This window comes from Diabrotica virgifera, chromosome 6 (genome assembly GCF_917563875.1).
Source record: "Diabrotica virgifera virgifera chromosome 6, PGI_DIABVI_V3a".
Taxonomy (NCBI): domain Eukaryota; kingdom Metazoa; phylum Arthropoda; class Insecta; order Coleoptera; family Chrysomelidae; genus Diabrotica; species Diabrotica virgifera.
The window spans coordinates 56,744,124-56,764,257 of NC_065448.1; positions in this window are offsets into that span (position 1 = coordinate 56,744,124).

Sequence of the window (20,134 nt, forward strand, 5' to 3'; positions counted from 1 at the left end):
ACCACTTTCTGAAAAATTTGAGAGTGCAGGTTGGACACGTTTCCGCGTCCCGCATAATTAACATATTTACATTGTCGGACTTGGGCAGTAGGGAGCATCGAAAAAGGCGAAAAAAAAATTTTTTTTGCGATGGAAAAGTAATACCTCACAAAATTTGCCCAATCAACTGTTCAGTATTTTGGTAAAATTTTTTCGAAATTGGAAAATATCTTCTGCTCCCCCAAGACAATTAAAAATTAGGAAAAATGTTAACAGACGAAAAAAATTTTATTTCGAAACGAAAATGTAATAGCTCACAAAAGTTGCCTAACACACTATTTAGTATTTTAGTAATATTGCGTTGAAATAAAAAAATATTTTCTGCCCCCCACGGCAACTAAAAATTAGAAAAAATAGATTAATATGCGAATTTCTTTTGTAAGGGAAATGTAATAGCTTATAGAATTTGAATAAATAAATTACATTTAAATTGGAAAATATTTTCTGGTTTCACAAGGCTATTAAAAATTTAACTTAAGAAAAGTATACTAAAATATTCTTTTTTTAACAAAATAGCCTAACTTATCCGTCTCCCTGACGTCACCCAACTTTTTTAATACTAAAATAAATACAAAGCAAAGTACAAAATTAGGTATATAAATATTACAAAAAAAATGGTAAAAGCATTCTATTCGAAGATGTCTTCCAATTTAGCATTAAAGTGAGGCATAGCTTGTCTGGAATCAATTCGAGTTTTTATAAATCCATCCCTCGAATCCGCTCCACAAACTGCTAGATAAGCTTGTGTCACAAGCTTGACACATCGTTCTACACCAGCGATTCTCAGCCTGTGGGGCGCGACCCCCTATTGGGGCGCGCTTTTAGTAATGGGGGGAGGGCGTGAGCATATAAAAAAATACACCAATATCATTAACTAATTTACTAAATTCAAAAGAAAACAAAATTCTGACAAAATAAAAAATAAAATACACATGAACACTGAATAGGAGTTATAATCATAGAGAGCAGTCAATACTAAAAAGTAAGATTTTACCGTTTTTTGTCAAAATTATTGAACGAGGGGGGGCGCGATGAAAATAATTATGAAAGATTGGGTCGCAAAGGGTAAAAGGTTGAGAAACGCTGTTCTACACCTTGTTTGTGGCAGTGATATTTCTCAATCTCAATGTTAAAAGGGTCTAAGTTAGGGTTCTTAATCAAATCTCGCAGATTGCCACTCGAAAATCTAGAGATATAGGTGGTTCTGTAAGATGATATTCTTGTTAGTTAATTAGCTCAAATTAGTGGTTTGAATAAAAATTTTTATAGGAGAAAGTTTGAAGATTCTCACGTTTTTTGATTTGGTCACTGGCAAACTTCTTTTAATGTCCAAGGGGTAGATCATTTGAAAGTCGCAGACATACAAACCACTGAAGCGGTTTTTTAAGATGTTCTTCCAACAGCCGTATTACATCACCCTTAACGCCAGTATTTACGACTGTTTCGTCACATGCAGTAGCTGAATTTGATACTTTCTGATATACCAGACATTGAACACCCATATCCGAAATATTTGCACCCTGGCTCATGCACAAGTGTTATGTGTTCTTCCACGATCGATTGACAATAAAACTTGGTACTGTTTTTTACTTGAGCTACAGTTTTGTCTTTGCGTCGGTAACTTTCTTCTTTTAACGTTGTTCTCTCTGATTATATTTTGTATTTTGACAACGACACCCGACTTAAGCGTCGAAACGTTAATAAATTTATTTTTTGGTAAAATTGTGGCTTATTTCCCATTTAAAATAGTTCATTATAAAAATGCCACAAGGAAATAGCTTCAGAACAACACTGATTATATTTGTTTTTGTTTTCCCTATCAATCAAGCTTATCACCATTTTTGTGGGACCTCTTTGATTTAATAGAATTTCGCGCTCATCCAGAGGCACTTTTTGAGATTTGCTACAAAGACAATTAATCAGAGTGTCACATTTGCATGCTGCAAGATCAAAACGTCTAGTTTTACTTTTGTTCTTAAAGCGTTGAATTTTATTTTTGTAAAATTCCCTGTTTTGTCTGTTCTTAAATGGTTTCAAAAGTTTCATATATTTGTCATGATAGGCTTTTAAAAGCTGAATAATCCTTGTATGTTAAATTATTGGAATTAAAGCCTTTTTCCATATTTCCTCTAATTTAATTGCAACCTGTTCGGCAATACCAGAAAATTCTGGCTCTTTCTTGCTGAGTTTTTTTATTCTTTTGCAACCACAAAACTTCATCGCTTGTTTGTATTTCGGTAAAACATTTTCAGGTATATTTATTGGTGGTTGCCCAAAAATGAGGCGGTCCACAGCACATCTTGATTTTATTCCCCATGGTCCTGGTTTATCTATTTTAAAAATCTTTAATTTACAAACAACAATAATACCAAAGTAAGGCATCGCACCAAACATAAGTGAAAATTACCACAAAGCGAGACATTTCAAAGGGGTTGGGGAGACTGAAAAAACAAATAAAACTTTAAATATCGTTTAAATTTGTAATTGACAACATTTTAAGTTTTCTTTAATTGATCTTAGATCGAGTTAGCACATATTTTATTCCAAATAATATAAATTGAAATTTCCATAAAAATCAGATTTAAAAATTGAGAATTAAAAATACTAATATGCTGAAAAATAACACTAGCAATTTTTTCACACTATTAGATATAACATTTCCAACTTTTATTTTTTCAATGCACCCTAATGCATCATCAAAGAAACATGAAACGTAAATTACGTTTCATGGAAATAAAACACTGCTAAACAAATATACGTCCGGCCATTTATGCAACTCTCCGAAAATAAAAATGTGTCATGAGCATGAATCACTCATTTCATTGGTAGGCGGACTTTGAGATTTGTTTAGCAGTGTTTTATTTTCATGAAACCTGTTTCACGTTTAATGTTTCATGTTTTTCGTTTCATGTTTCTTTGGTGTGCGGCTTGCCTAACGAAACGCGGCTGTAAATTTGTCGGATAAAATATCGACAATCTTTATTAGTTATTAAATGTAAGCAGGCACTTTAAATTGAAAATTAAGAGTTTTGTAATAACAAAATCGTAGAGTCAGTCACCCGCAAGATGTCACTATCGCGCGGTAGTTTTATTATTACAAAACTCTTAGTTTTCAATTTAAAGTACTTTTGTAGTAAAGAAAAGAGAGACGTTCTCACAAACAATTTATTTTACAACTGACGACCGGTTTCGCTGTCTACAATATTCACAGCATCTTCAGGTCACGGTAAAAGTAAAATTAAATGCTACAAATAACAAAAAACCAGAGTTAGTTAAGTGGTCTGGTTGAAACCAAAAGGGTAATGATCAAGCCAATATTAAAGTATATACAGAGTCGGCCAAATAAAAGGAGCCACCCCGATATTTGGCAGTATTTATTAGATTTCAAGAAAATAAAAAAACAGGTCAATTTTTGATCTAAGGGGGACACATTTTTACGGTACAAACATCTGTCATTTGTCAACCCCCCCCTTCCACTTCTCCCACCCCTTATTTTTAAATAGGGAGTAGGGGTCGTGTGCCAGCTCATTTGAAAGGATATTCAATTCTCTATTTAGTAATACCAACATTGACATAAAAATTTATACAGGGCGTCCAAGAAAAATAATTTTAAATTAAATTAATTGACTCAAAAAGAAGAATTAATTAACTCAGAATACATTCTACTGCTGATCAAAAACAGAAAAAAATGTTTATTTGATAAATAAACACTGTTTGTTGCTTAAATTCAATATTCAACCTACCAAGAGGCAGATGAGTGGAAGCTTGAACATTAAAATTAAGCAAAAAACAGTGTTTATTTATCAAAAAACATTTTTTTCTGTTTTCTGTCAGCAGTAGAATGTGTTCTGAGTTAAATAAATTACATACATTCTTCTTTTTGTGTCAATTAATTTAATTCAAAATATTTTTTCTTGGACACCCTGTATACATTTTTAAGTCGATGTTGATATTACTGAATAGAGAATTAAATAACCTTTAAAATGAGCTAGCACACGACCCCTATTCCCTATTTAAAAATAAGGGGTGGGGGAAGTGAAAGGGAGGGAGTTGACAAATGACAGATGTTTGTATCGCAAAAATGTGTCCCCCTTAGATCAAAAATTGACCTGTTTTTTTATTTTCTTAAAATCTAATAAATACTGCCAAATATCGGGGTGGCTCCTTTTATTTGACCCACTCTGTATATTTATGCATACATATAAATACTAACATGTACGTAAATATGGTTTACAACCCTCACACTCACATACATGCACGCATTCAAATGTAGTGGCAACAAAAGTATGTTAAGTATAAGTATAAAATTTACACTTACTTTCCGGAAGAATATAGTAGTATTCAATATCATACTTTTTCTCTATATTATGCTAAAGGGAGAGACGGTAGAGGGACAGATTTGAATGTACTGCATTAACAAAACCAAAACAATTGGCAGGATCTTGAGGGGATTAGTAAGGAAACATGACATTATACCGTGAAACCAAAAAAAATTGTTAGTTATATATAAAGTGATGTTATTTTTATATTTTTAATTAATAGTGTATATTTTAATTTAGTTGGGATTATTAGATGTTGTTCGGGATGTTCAAGAACTAATAGATGTAAGATTGGTTGTGCAATTTTCCTAAACCAGAATTGGTCAGTTGTGTATTAGTTGTGGTGTGATTGTGAAAATATTTTAATTTGTTTTGTTGGAGATATTGAAATTAAATTGAACAATAGTAATTAGGTAAAAATTGCTAAAATTTTTTAATATTAAAAGTGTCAAACAATAAAATCATTAATAAATAATTCAGAATTAAAGTCAAGTGTAAAGGTTAAAGGTACATGAAATTAAATTTATAGTAATATAAATTATAATACTTATATTACTATAAATTTAATTTCATGTACCTTTAACCTTTACACTTGACTTTAATTCTGAATTATTTATTAATGATTTTATTGTTTGACACTTTTAATATTAAAAAATTTTATCAAATTTTACCTAATTACTATTGTCCAATTTAATTTCAATATATCCAACAAAACAAATTAAAATATTTTCACAATCACACCACAACTAATACACAACTGACCAATTCTGGTTTAGGAAAATTGCACAACCAATCTTACATCTATTAGTTCTTGAACATCCAGAAAAACATCTAATAATCCCAACTAAATTAAAATATACACTATTAATTAAAAATATAAAAATAACATCACTTTATATATAACTAACATTTTTTTTGGTTTCACGGTTTAATGTCGTGTTTCCTTACTAATCCCCTCAAGATCTTGCCAATTGTTTTGGTTTTGTTAATGCATTACATTCAAATCTGTCCCTCTACCGTCTCTCCCTTTAGCATAATATAGAGAAAAAGTATGATATTGAATACTACTATATTCTTCCCTTATACCGGAAAGTAAGTGTATATTTTATACTTATACTTAACATACTTTTGTTGCCACTACATTTGAATGCGTGCATGTATGTGAGTGTGAGGGTTGTAAACCATATTTACGTACATGTTAGTATTTATATGTATGCATAAATATATATACTTTAATATTGGCTTGATCATTACCCTTTTGATTTCAACCAGACCACTTAACTAACTCTGGTTTTTTGTTATTTGTAGCATTTAATTTTACTTTTACCGTGACCTGAAGATGCTGTGAATATTGTAGACAGCGAAACCGGTCGTCAGTTGTAAAATAAATTGTTTGTGAGAACGTCTCTCTTTTCTTTACTACAATAGTATGGACTCACACATGCAACCCATTCATTTTTTTAAAGTACTTTTATTTAATTAATAAAGATTGTCGATTACTTGTCCGGCAAATTTACAATTTCGTTCTCAAACTTTTTAACGTCGCCAAATATTTTGTCAATACGTTTCATAATGAAATTTTCGTTTCCACGTCTGGGACTGGGACACGACTGACTCATCAATCACCACACATAAAGCGTAAATTTAATCAGTAAAATCCACTATGTCAAATAATTGCCTTCAGCAAAATGCACTAAGTTACTTAGTGGATTTTGCCTGAAAAAAATTCGTTGTAAAGGCTTAGCGAATGTCGAATTTTATTGTTTTGTGTTGTCAAAGATGAGAAAATACTTAGTGGATTTTGCTAGTACATAACCTAAACAAATTGCAATATCAATATGTAATTAAGCCACAAACGACAAAAACTGACTTAGTGTATTTTGCTTGTAACCCGACGATATGGACAAAGACTGCATAAAGAAACATAGATGCAAATATAGTTAGGAAATGACGTAACAAAAACAATCATTTCAACCAAAGGCCTCAAACAGGGTTGTGGTCTGTCACCAACACTTTTTAACATAACCTTCGGTCAGAATTTGAAAAGAGGGTATAGAAAATGTGCAACGAAGGGAATACTAGTACAGGAGTATATACTATATTCATTACTTTTCGTCGATGACCTCAGGTCGTGATCCCAGGTTGCAGATTTAAACTTAATTTTAGAAGAGACTATTAAGAGTTGTAAGAGTATTAAGTATATAAGGTCAATGACGAGCCGAGATGGTACTTGTATGAAAGATATAGAAATGAAAATATCACGGGGAAAACAAACTACGGAAGCACTCCATGGGGTGATATGGAACAACACTCTAACTGAAGAAAACAAAAAGAGGATCTCTCAGAGCATAGTGTTAAATATTACCAATATGGAGCGGAAGTACAGTCAATGACAACAACAATCTTCTTCTTAAGGTGCTTTCTCAAAAGAGGTACTTTCTCAAAAAACAAAAAGAGGATCTCTCAGAGCATAGTGTTAAATATTACCTATATGGAGCGGAAGTACAGTCAAGGACAACAACAATCTTCTTCTTAAGGTGCCTTCTCCATTACTGAAGGTTAGCTATAACTACAACAAATGGCTTTCTATCGTGAGCGGTTCTTAGTATCGAATTTGTGTCTATGCCTATCCTGTCTCTTACAGTCTATCCTTGACCTCTTCTTCCTTCCACTCTTCCTTCCATTATGAGTCGTAAAAAGTTATATCTTTCCCCTCCGTAAATATGTTCTAGATAACTCGTTTTTCTGTTTTTACAATATTTAGTAGTTCTCTCTTATTCCCCATTCTTCTCAGCACCTCGTTGTTGGTCACGTGCCCTGTTTAACCCGCCATTACACGCGCTATGAGGGAATCCCTCACCATATTTGTTTATAACCAATGAAATTGTGTAAACTAATACGATAACCTTAAGCACCCAGGAATGCCTTTAGCATGGTTCATGAGAGGGTATGAAAAAGTTATAGAGTATTTCAGGCGGTCAGTGTGCTGTGGGATAGTTGAAAGAAGAGACATCCCTCTTCAAGTGAGGGAATTCCTCACTGCGCGTGCACGTGCAATCACGGTGAAATCACGTTTCTCTTATCTCAAAGAAACTTTTAGGTTTTTATTTAATATTTAGGTAGGTTTAATTAAAATATTATTGTTTGGATTAGGTTAGGAACAGTGGCACACCGAGCGGGGGGTTTGGGGGTTAAAATCCCACCCAGAGCATATAGAAATGTATATAAAAGAAAGTAGAAAAATGTAACTTGTCTTTCACAAAAAACTTTCGGTGCCCAAGCTAACCCCCTTCCCCCCAGAGGAAAATTCTAGGTGCGCCACTGGTTCAGAACCCATTTTTAAATTTACCTATTCTAATTGGGAAATAAGCCACAATTTAACTTGAAAAATTGATTTTATTGACGTTTCGAATTCCACCTCGGACGTCGTTATCAAAATACAAAATATTAATAGTTAATTACATAAATACCGCAAAGAAATAGCTTCAGAACAGTTGTTAATTTTAATTTGTAGTTTTAGTAAAATGAATTCGCGTAAAGAACGTTAATTTCTTCAGTGGCTTGCTGAAATTGAAAATTAAGAAAACTTGCTTTTGATCTATGTATATTATTTTTACTTTTGTTTTGTTAAATTAAAAAAAAAATGGTTTACGAGACTTTCTATAATATGTGAGTACAACCCATTTTATATTTATACAGGTTGACATTTATTCTTCCTCGAAATAAGTCGAATTGGTGTAGGTGAGGGCGACGCTCATACGCGTGCAACCACGTCACAATAGAAGACGCGTGTAACGGCGGGTTAAGAGAGTCTTGTATCGGATATACAACGATAAAGTAGAGTTTATCAGGAATTTTTTCATCCTTTCAAAAGCGGACAACAAAAATACGAAATAAAATACGAACAGTTGAAGTGGATTTTACAAGTTGTCTTTAAATCACTAGAGGTGAGAGAATAAGAAGACAGCAGAACAATGAAATCAGAATGTTCAATTACAAAAAGCTGGAAAACAAAGCCCTGCAGTAGTACGGGCATGTACACAGAATGACAGAGCACAGATGGCCCAAAAGAATATTTGACTAGGACCCGCCAGGAAGAAGACGGAGAGGAAGACTTGCTGTGAGATGGAAAATTTACATAGGAGATTGCCATGATAGATAGATCCCTCAGGGAAGGTGACTGGGAGCAAAGAGTGCCGTGGAGGACAACGAACTATTGATGGGAAAGAGCCGAAGAAGAAGAATAAGGAGAATAGATCGAAGAAACCGTAACATGTGTGACATAATTCAAAATACGGGACGCATGTATTGACAAAAACAAAAATATCAAAACTGTGCACGATTTAAAGATCGAGCCGTCCCTGTAGCGATTTATATCCATATGACGAAAGTTATAAAATGTATTTTGGGTTTTTCGGTCCCTTTTTATAATAATCCGTCATTCATTTCATTATACTTTATTACGCTTGCTTTAGTTTTTGTTTAATATTTACACGAGCGGTCATTTTAATAACGGATGTGCGGATGTGCAGAAACTTTGACATGAAAAGTTGGTTGATGTTAACAGTAATTAGTTTATTTATGTTTTATTTAGTTTATTATAAAAATGGTTACTAAGTTTTCCTTAAAAGTGTTAGTAAAATTAATGAACTAGATAAAATTAACATAGGGGCATAAGTCAATTTGCATAGGTAATAAATAAAAAGGAAAAAACTATATAGAAAACTAGTTTATTGCTTTTACTATTTACATATTATATATGTTACAGTTCAAGTTGATAATCCAGTTGGAGTTGACTCCAACTAGTTGGAGTCAACTCTAACGGCTGGTTTCAGTAAAAGTTGATTATAAATATAAAATGAAGATTTATATTCAACATTTACTAGTAAAAGTAGACTCCAACTAGGAAAAGTATACTCTTCCCAATGCCATTTAGTAAAAGTTGATTCTGATTCACACAAACAGCCGATTCTAGAAATTAAATGTTACTGAATATGTTCAAATTAGTCTAGGCTGTATCGTCGCCCCCTTAGGTAAATTACTCCGATTCGAATTTTTGCACAAACTTACTAAAAAAGAGGTCCTTATAACTTTATAACAAATCTACTGGGTGCCAGGCAGTACCTTGATCGATAAATTGTTTAAACCATTTTTTTTTAGACAAATTCACAAAAATAATTTTTTCACTTCGAGTAATTTTTTTTAGATCATTTGGGTTATTCTGAGCAAAAAAAGTATTTTGTGATTTTTCTCTAAAATTGATTGTTGTCGAGTTATACGCGATTTAAAATTTTAAAAATGCGAAAATAGCTATTTTCAAGGCTTAATAACTCGGTTAAAATCCATTATTATGAAAGTCGGAAAGTGACCAAATCAAAGTTTATAGCCCCCTCTACAAGATCCAGCAGAAATTTTTTGTCACTATTTTATTACTAAGCTTTATCTATTAATTATTAACAATGAGCGCTAAGTGCGTATTAGGCGGCCGTCAATGGTGAGTGCTAAAGAGATGCACCATTCCGGCCGTCCAATGGTGAATTTTTCTTATTATTAATAAAATTTATGTCAAAAAGTAAAATTCTGTAGTGTTTCGCAATTATATTCATACAAAATAGATTGTTACTTCAGACACACTTTAAACCCTTCATGTACTGCTATCTATATTTACAATTTTCACACAATAAAACCACACTTTACATAATATGAGATAGAGTAGATAAAAATTATTTTTGTGAATTTGGTTAACAAAAATTGGTTAAACAATTTTTCGACCGCAGTACCGCGTGACACCCTGTGTATTTGTTATAAGGATTGTTATACGGATGTATTTCTTTGAGTAAGTTTGTTCAAAAAATCGAATCAGAATAATTTACCTAACGGGGGCGACGTTACAGACTATACTAATAAGTAGTTGAAACGGTCAAAACAAAGAAACGCACACTCATCAAAAATGCACTTGAGATTCTCGTATAATCAACATTTACTGAATCGATCCAGGAAGAGTCAACTCCAACTAGTAAAAGTTGATTTAAATTTTTAAAATCAACTTTTACTGCTCGTTTCAGTTGGAGTTGACTCCAACTAGTTGGAGTCAACTCTAACTGAGAATCAACTTGAACTGTAACATATACAAACTGCTATCTATACACTAACCGCTTATTTAAGCTTAGAGGTTGTATCAAATAATTCTTGTTTTCAAATGTTCAATATCACGTAATGAGGTGGCGAACACTTTGTTTTTGAGTACTGTGCACAGAGCAAAATCGCATGGTGTTAGGTCGGGTAACCGCTCTGGCTGTTATATTCTTCCTCTTCTTTGTATCCATAAGCTAAATTCGGCATTAAAGTATTCGCGAACTTCAAGCCTGAAGTGCAGCAAAGTGCCGTCCTGTTGAAAATAACGAATACCTGCAAACTCTGGGATATTTTCAAAAGTATCCTTTAATTTAAAAAGCAGTTCAAGACCAAGCAGAAACGCGTCAGACAGCATGACTTGTGCCCACCCCTGCATAAACACATTCCAAATTATTACAGACATATATGCCAGAGTATTGTTGTAAAATACATACACGACAATATAGTCTAGGCGCAACATACAGGATCCCGTGGACATTTTAAGGTCGCCGCGATTTGATGGTGGTATTATAGGTTTCTTGGGTCGCTGAATCCAATGGAAGTGGTCTGGAAGCCCAAATGTGGTGCGTTTAATTGTTATTAACAAATTATGGTAAAATTATTCGTTTTTAAGGAATTATTAGAAGCCCTGTAAATAAATTGATAGTGTTAAGGTCTTCTCTGGTGTATTTTTGGTCGCTGAATCGAATGTGACTAGTCGCGATTACTCAAAATGTGTTCTTATTTTGTTAATAAAAAAATAATTCTTCATTCGCGAAAAGCTCGAAATGCGTTATCTACAGCAAGTTTGTAGTCTTTTTCATAGTATTTTTATACGCTAAATCGATTGTCACTAGTCGTGATAGCTTAAACCACGTTCCGACTTTGTTATTAATAAATTATTGCAAAAATAACGGCTTATAGCACGTTAACTCACGGTTTTTGCTCTAAATTTTAAAAAACATCTTGGAATGACATAAAATTTGGCATGCACGTAGCTAACATGTCAAACAAAACAAATGACATTGTGCCGATATGTGCTTTTACCCTGGGTGTGAGTTTCACCCCGTTTCGGGGGTGAAAGAATAAACCATTAAAATAAGTCCCGAATTTGATATACTGATTAATTCTATGCAACGTTTGTTTTATACAGTTTTTTCAATAAGTCAATACTTTTCAAGTTATATGCGAGTGAATATGTTTATTTTTCAACAAAAAAACCAAATAACTCGAAAAGTACCGAGTTAGTGAAAAAACTGTATAGAACAAAAGTTGCTTAGAATTAATCAGTTTATTCACTTCCGGACTTATTTTAAAGGTTTCTTTTTTCACCTCTTTTCAGGGCTGAAACTTATCTCCCAGGGTATAAACAGACATCGGCACAATATCACTTGTTTTGTTTCTTTGTTTCTTTGTTTCTTTGTTTCTTTGAAACAATAAAACCCCGTTAACGTTGTAGTTCCTTTCTAAAATACATAGCCTATGAAATTGTAATTGATATATTAAAGTATGAGAGTAGAAAAAGGAATATTTTGTGGTGGTGCAATGATTCATATTGAGAATAAGTAATATTTTCTGCAAAAAAATATATTTTGTCTTTAACAACAGCAAATACTTCAAACAAATTTAAATGCAAGCTTTTTCTACGGATTATTCTGTATATCTGTGCCATTTTATCCGCACAAATCTATATACAAATTCCTAACGATCGAATAAATATATATTTTTTAACGACTTCGGTAAAAACAAAAATCTTTGAATAATAAAACTTATCAGAGGGTAGTAGGTACTTTTACGTTTCTCTTCCAAGGGATTTATCGTAATTTTAAAATAAAATCCTTACTTTTTATTCGCATGACGGATTTTCTTTTAAATTTGAAGGATATCTCTCCTTACAAAAGCTGATTCTGCAGGTCTCATTAATCATTAATAGCTTGTGACATGAACGGTTCTTGAAAAACACGGTAATATAAAACTTGTAAGGATGGATACAAAAGAAATATAAGATATCAAATAAATGATATTCGACTACTTGTTGTTGTTAAAAATGAAAATATTTTTATTAGTTCCAAACAAATTTAGAATCTTCTTTGTTTAATATTATTTTATACAGTATGTCCCTGTAAGTGGTATCCATATGGAAAACTTTTTTATTATTAGTTTTACGAAAAAAAGTTATTCTTCATAAAAAGCTCTGCATGGTCGAAAACCTAAGATTTAACTATCAAATATCAAATTTTTTAAATATTATACGAGGTATGTCAAAAAGTTTGAATTTCACTCAAGAGTAAAGTAGCTTTATTTCTCACAATATTGAAATTTGCTATTATGAAAAGTTGTTTGGAATTAAAAAATATGTTCTAGTATGCAATTACATCGTTCTAATTGAAAAATTATTTTTTTGAAAAATTATGGATAACTAACATTATTTTCAGTTATTTCAATTCAGATAACTCTTTTATTATTAATTTTGCGAAAAAAACTTATTCTTAATGAAAAGTTCTGCATGGTCTAAACCCTAAAATACAACCATCATATGTCAAATTTTATCAATTTTATACGAGGTATGTCAAAAAATATGAATTTTGCTCAAGAGTAAAATACGTTTATTTTTCACAATACCGAAAATTATTATTATGAAAAGTTATTTAGAATTAAAAACTATGTTTCAGTATGTAATTACATCCTTATAATTGAAATATTCTGAACTATAAAGGTACTTTACTTTTGATCTAAATTTATCTTTTTTGACATACCTCGTATAAAATTAATAAAATTTGATATAAGATGGTTGTATTTTAGGTTTTAGACTATCCAGAACTTTTTATTAAAAATCACTTTTTTTTGTAAAATTAATAATAAAAGAGTTATCAGAATTGAAATCGGAAGTAGACTCCCGTAAGTTCGGCCACCTCGGGACCGGACCCTAGGCCGAACTTAAAAGTGGCCGAACTAACCGATGCTTATCTAAAAAATGCCCATTTAATGTTTGTATGGATCTAGCAAAAAAAAAAACACTTGTACATTAAGTAGAAGACAACACAGAGGAATACTCTGACATATATTTAACATAATAGATGAAAAGATAGACCGTGACAAAAATACTATAAAACAATACTTACAGAACTCTAGGCCTAATAAAATTTTAAAATATTATTGCCCATTGGTGGTTTGGCTTCATAAACACTTAAAAAAAGTGAGTAATTTTTTTCTGAATTTTCTTTTCTAATGATTTTTGATGCGAGAATTGTGTGACTAATGCTCAGGGAGCCAGCCGGACTAAGCGGAGACCGAACTAACTGAGGCCGAACTTACGGGAGTCTACTGTAACTGAAAATAATGTAATTTTTCAAAAAAACTGTTTTTTCAATTAGAAGGATGTAAATGCATATTAGAATATAGTTTTTAATTCCAAACAACTTTTCATAACAGCAATTTTCAATATTGTGAAAAATAAAGCTACTTTACTCTTGAGTGAAATTCAAATTTTTCGACATACCTCGTATAACATTCATAAAATTTTATATCTGATGGTTAAATTTTATGTTTTGAACCATGCAGAGCTTTTTATGAAGAATAACTTTTTTTCATAAAATTAATAATAAAAAAGTTTTCCATATGGATACAACTTACAGGGACATACTGTATATAGACTCTAATATCTTAAGAGTGATAATTTAATAAATTATCTATTATATTACCTACAACTTTAAATTGAGGATGGTGATGCATACATGTAACATAATGTATTATAGGGGAGTTAATACAGACTTTGACTTTGGAAAAAATCAAACAATATTTGTAATTTGATTAAGAAATGTTTAATAAACAACATATCAAAAAGTTCTACTCCAGAAGTGGATGCTTCATTTTTTATTAAACAAATGAACTGCGAAATTAGTTGTTTTTTATAACGCCGAAAATATAAATCTTAGAAAAAAATTGACTTGACCATTGAAAAATTCAGAAAATTTTAAATAAAAACTTATATTAAGATTTTTCTAAAATTAAATCTATAGCTTCTATATTTTTTTATTTATAATGCTAAAGTCGCCCTTCTCACAAACATTGAGTTATTTTAATATGTATAAATTTGAACATCAAAAAAGAATAATTAAGCTATTATATGGTTATAGTTATAAAAAAAGAAATAAAATGCATGGACATAAGTACGGTGTGGGCGGAAAATGAGACTTACCTGAATTTTGTTTAAAAATGATTTAAAAATGCATAACTAATACAATTTTACCTATAATACTCTCAAATTTGCACAACTTACCTTTAAAACACCTTACTAAATGATGTTTCATTTAAAAAAAATAATTCAAGTGATAAGCAGATCTCAAAAAATTTAATTTTTGAAAACTTCGTAGTTTTACAGAATTACGACCATTTTAAAACGGTATTACTCAAGTTTAAACAGATTCACTACAATTTTATAGGTGTTTTTTTTATAGCTTAGGATGTACCTAATTTTTAAAATACACTAAATTATTTTACTTTACAAAAAATTAAACAAACAATTTCTTTTTGAGAAAATTAAGAAAGATAAAAAGATGTAATACAAAAACTGAAAATTACCGGTAAAAAAATGTTTATACAAAGTGATCAAAACTTTTTTCTCTAAAACTTACCTAAAATACATTTAACAATAAGCTTCAACAATAATAAATGTTCAACAAAAAATTTTTTTGAGCTCTCATACAGTATGTTTGCGCATCTTGGAACCTATTGATAACTTTTTTATTATCAGTTTTACGAAAAAAAAGTTATTCTTTGTAAAATACTCTGCATCGTATAGAATCTAAGATTCATCATCAGCTATCAAATTTTATTAATTTTGTACGAGGTATGTCAAAAAATATGAATTTCACTCAAAAATAAAGTACCTTTATATTTGACAATATCGAAAATTTTTATTAAGAAAAGTTGTTTGTAATTATGTACTATGTTTCAATGCTCAATTACATCCTTCTAATTGAAATATTGTGAACTATAAAGGCACTTAACTCTTAAGCGAAATTCATATTTTTTACATACTTGGAACTTTAAACTAAATTGCGCTGGCAAAATGTACAATATCTCGGCTTCTATGGCACGTAGAACCTTCATTCTTTTTTTTTTGACCAGAGTAACTTAACAAAATAACACCTAAAAAGAAGAAGAGATATCAATCTCGGTCATTAAGTTTAGAATTTCTCCAGCTATTTCTATTGATGATTGAGTACTAAATTAGAATTCTAATGTATTTTCGAATAGTAAATTTAATAATTTTTATCAATGTGTAAATGTAAACATTCTTCGTAATATTGGGACTAAATAAAGATAGAAAAAAAAATAGTTTTGTGCTACATTCAGTTATTATATAGTTATACAAACAATTTTGCAAACATATCCAGTAGCATATTTTTATTGTTTATTTGTATTTACATAATTACAAGTTAAAACATTGGACATAACATAGCTAAATTCATGCATTATGTGCATAATTTCAGCTAATCTACCATAGACGCTAATAGAAAAGTAGTTCCATCGATTCTAAATTCAACATTGTAAAGCTCAAAATCTTAATAATATCAGTTTGCTTGTGTATATTCACACTCGAAACAAAAGCCGATGTGACATTTACTTTGCTATCAGCATTCGGTTACAAAGACATTGTTCGTATTCCCTATCACAAAAAGAACTTCGGTTGTACATGTTCAATATTAGGAGTATGTTTAATAGATTAAGTCACAATTGGTATTTTTTGAGTTACGTCACTAATGTTCTCAGCGAGCGATATTGTAACAAAATAGGACTTTGGCCGACCTTCGTAAAACAGGTCTCATCTTTACACACACAGATCGACATCGATAATTCTGGATAAGACGCGATGCAGAGGTGGGGAGAGTTGCGATTGACTGAATGTAGCGCCATAACAAGAGATGGGCAGAATATTCTAAAAATAACGGCTGGTATATATATCGAACGAATTTTGTAAATCGAGTTTTAGTTATAAGTTAGAATTCGTAAAGTAATATTATATAAATAAATAAAGTCGTATGTAAATACGAATCGCTCGTTTTATTTTAACTGTAAGTTCGGTACAAAATATGTACAGTAACTGGAACAATATATGGGCTGGCGCATATTTAACTCAGCCCAGGCCCAGTACACGTCGCCCCTACGGGCGTCCCATTAATTTTTCCACGTTTTTTCTATCGCAGCGTACATTGAACCCAGCCGAGGTGTGGTCGGTTGCCAAAATAATATTAATATAGATGAATTTGTTAACTAATTTACTAGACTCTGATTCCGAAGAAAAAAATGTTGTGATTATGCTTAATTAAATGAGAACAGAAGGGAAAAAGAAGAAAATTCAGTATTTGTAAAGAAGAGATAGCCATGAATAGTTCAAGTTTTCTACGGGAGTTCCAGTCAACGGTTTTAAATATTCTTTTCGCCTTAAGCGAAGGGAGTTCTCGGAAGTCCTTGGAAAAATCTAGAATAATATAGTAGGGATAGAATGTAATGCTCAAAAGAAAAGTTAGCCGTATTTTTCAGTTAAAAATTAAAATTAACTCACTTTAAAATAAAATTCCATTTTCATATACCAACGTAGTTAATATAAAAACAACGCGTACAAGAAAAGTTAGGTAATCATTTTTACATTTTAATATAAAATATATGTTCCCGAACGAGTTCAATTACCAGCTCTATGTCCATCAGAAAAAAATTAAACGACTGACAAACTTTCCCACGTGGGAACGGCGCGGCGTGTGCATGGGCTGGTCGTGTGGTGGGTTCAATTTGCGGTACCTCGCCTCTAACCGTGCTTCACAAGACTCTTTAAGTATGCCCGGGGCGTGTGCTGGGCCTAAACTGGGTTCAATTAGCGCCGGGCGTAAGGCTATAAAATACGTGTATGAAAATAATTAACATTTTGGGACCAAAATAATCATAAGTAACAGTGGTGTCATGGCAAAATTAGCAGTGCGGGAACGCAGTGCCGGAACGCATTGCTAATTTTTGTTTACAAAACCTAAATTCTCTATTATTTTTTTTTCTTTTCTTAACCAGTGTGGGAACGGCGTTCCCACGCGTTCCCACACCATGACACCACTGATAAGTAACATTGCAACTAAATAAAAAGAGAAACTGTTACCTTTAGTTATTCAAAAAGTTGTCCACACACATCCAGTATATTATTTTTGTCGTTTATTTGTACTAGTGTAATAATTTACCGTAACATTAGACATGTACATAGCTATATATTCATGCATTTTGTATATAATTCTAGCTAATCTACCATACACGCTAATAGAAAAGTAGTTCCATCGATTCTAAATTCAACATTGTAAAGCTGAAATTCTAAATAATATCAGTTTGCGTGTGTATATTCACACTCGAAACAAAAGCCGATGTGACATTTACTTTGCTATCAGCATTCGGTTACAAAGACATTGTTCGTATTCCCTATCACAAAAGGGACTCCAGTTACCTATGAACACTAACGTATAAGCCATGGAATAAATCCTGAGTTAACAATACGGCGCTACCACTGAAATAACTAATTCTGCGGCTTTCCGCTTGTCTTACTATTAACTTATGAATTTATAGGATCAAATGACCAGATTTCTGTAATTTTCGCAGGATTTCACACTTTCATTTACTTTGCAAAGGCAACGATTCAAACACAAAGCGTTTGTATACTATTAGTGGAAATTATTGTACAATAACAGTTTAGACAATGCCGTTTTTAGTAGTCCTTTATCTACTTTTGTTTTGTTAGAAGATGATAAAGCCATTGTTTTTGCTTGTATTGGTTTATTTTTATTTTGATGTTTTTGGTCCCTACATTGAGTCCAGACCAATAAGGTAAAAAATCGCCCTGTTTAGAACTGGACAATAGACTGTGATAGTGTGACGTCAAAACGTCAAATATTTTTCCAAACAAATCAAAAATCAATAAATGTTTGATGTCTGTCAATGGATTATACACGTGATTTGTGTAATCATTTTTAATTTTATTTTGTTTTAACAAGCATCTGCACATTTTTTCTAAAGACACAATCCTTGTTAGTCATATCAATCATGTTGCATTTTAATTTTATAAATGGCCCTACACAAAATCAAGGATGTACACACTACAATAGTACTTACTGCGTTTTTTCAGGTTCTTAACCAGTCCTATTTGGAAATATGGTGGAAAATATACTATGAGCATTGATTACAATCACGGTTACCCAACACATTACCATTTTGTAAAAATTAAACATCCTACACGCAATATATTCCAATTATAAAAACGAAAACAAACAACACGTGTGAATTTTTATATTGTTTGGCAATTATTTCAGAGTAGCCAACATTGATTTGACGTCACGACTATTACGGTCCATTAAGTACTGTATGTATGTATGTATGCGAAATTATTAAAATATTTCAGAGCTGTGGAGCTTTTAAGGTGTGGTTCAAATGAATTGAGAGTGGTAATTATGTTGTACAGATAATATCTAAATTAAGTTTATAAAAAAAATTAACAAAATCACTGTAACATGTTACACTCGCGGTATTCATACAGGTAAGTTTCGGTTATCGCATAGCAGGTCTTCATTCCCACACGCGGATATTTCTCGTAAGAAGTTTAATTGGATTTAACGGACCAGCGGTTTTTGTCCACAACGGATTAGCGGTATATTTTCACTGTACTATATTTAGCAGATTCGCGGTATTTTTCCTTCAAGAGGCGAAACAAAGAGAGGGAGATTAGCAGTATTTTCTCTGTGTGACAAACAACTGTATTCTCTTCAGATGTCAAAACTAGAGAGAGAAAGACATTAAATTACTAAAAAACTAATACTGGAAGGAATGTGGAACTCGAAGGTTCCACATCCGCAGAAGTAGAAATCAGAAGGGGAATAAGACAAGGATATGTTTTGTCACCTCTGCTGTTTAATCTTTATTCCGAATTTCTATTCAAAAATGCTCTGAACGATTCCAAGGATGGAGTCAAGGTAAATGGCGTAAACATCCACAGCAGCAGGTACGTCGATGATGGGGTGTTGATTAAGGATTCCGAATTGAGTCTACAATGACACATTGACAGGAACAACTCGGTCTGTAAGCAATTCGATATTAAAATTAACATTAAGAAAACCAAAGTGATGTCAATCCAAAAAAACCAGAATACACCCCAACCTTGCACATTTAACTGGCAAATTTTAAAACAGGTCAATAAATTTATGTAACTGGGGTGCTCAATAGCAGCCTAAATCTTTATCTAGAAATAAGGTCGAGAATAAAACAGGCCAGAAAATCTTAAAAAAAATCAAAAGTATGTTATGTGATTCTTGAATGAAACTGGAAATTCGACTTCGTTTATCTAAATGCTATGTCTGCTCGCCTCTTCTCTATGCAGTTGAAATGCCGGCCCTTAAATTACAACCGTAAATAAATTGGAGCCATTTAAAATATGTTTGACCACAAATGAAAAAGTACTGCATGTAATATGCAAAAACTGAGAACTTTTTAACACAATGAAAGTTAGAAAAACATCATCAAGTACAGATTGTAAAACTTAGGAATACATTTGAAGACCTTCCAATCGCCATACGGCGTTACGGTGATTGTAAGATTTTCTAACTCTTTCCTAAGTTTGATAAACTGTGTGCTAAATA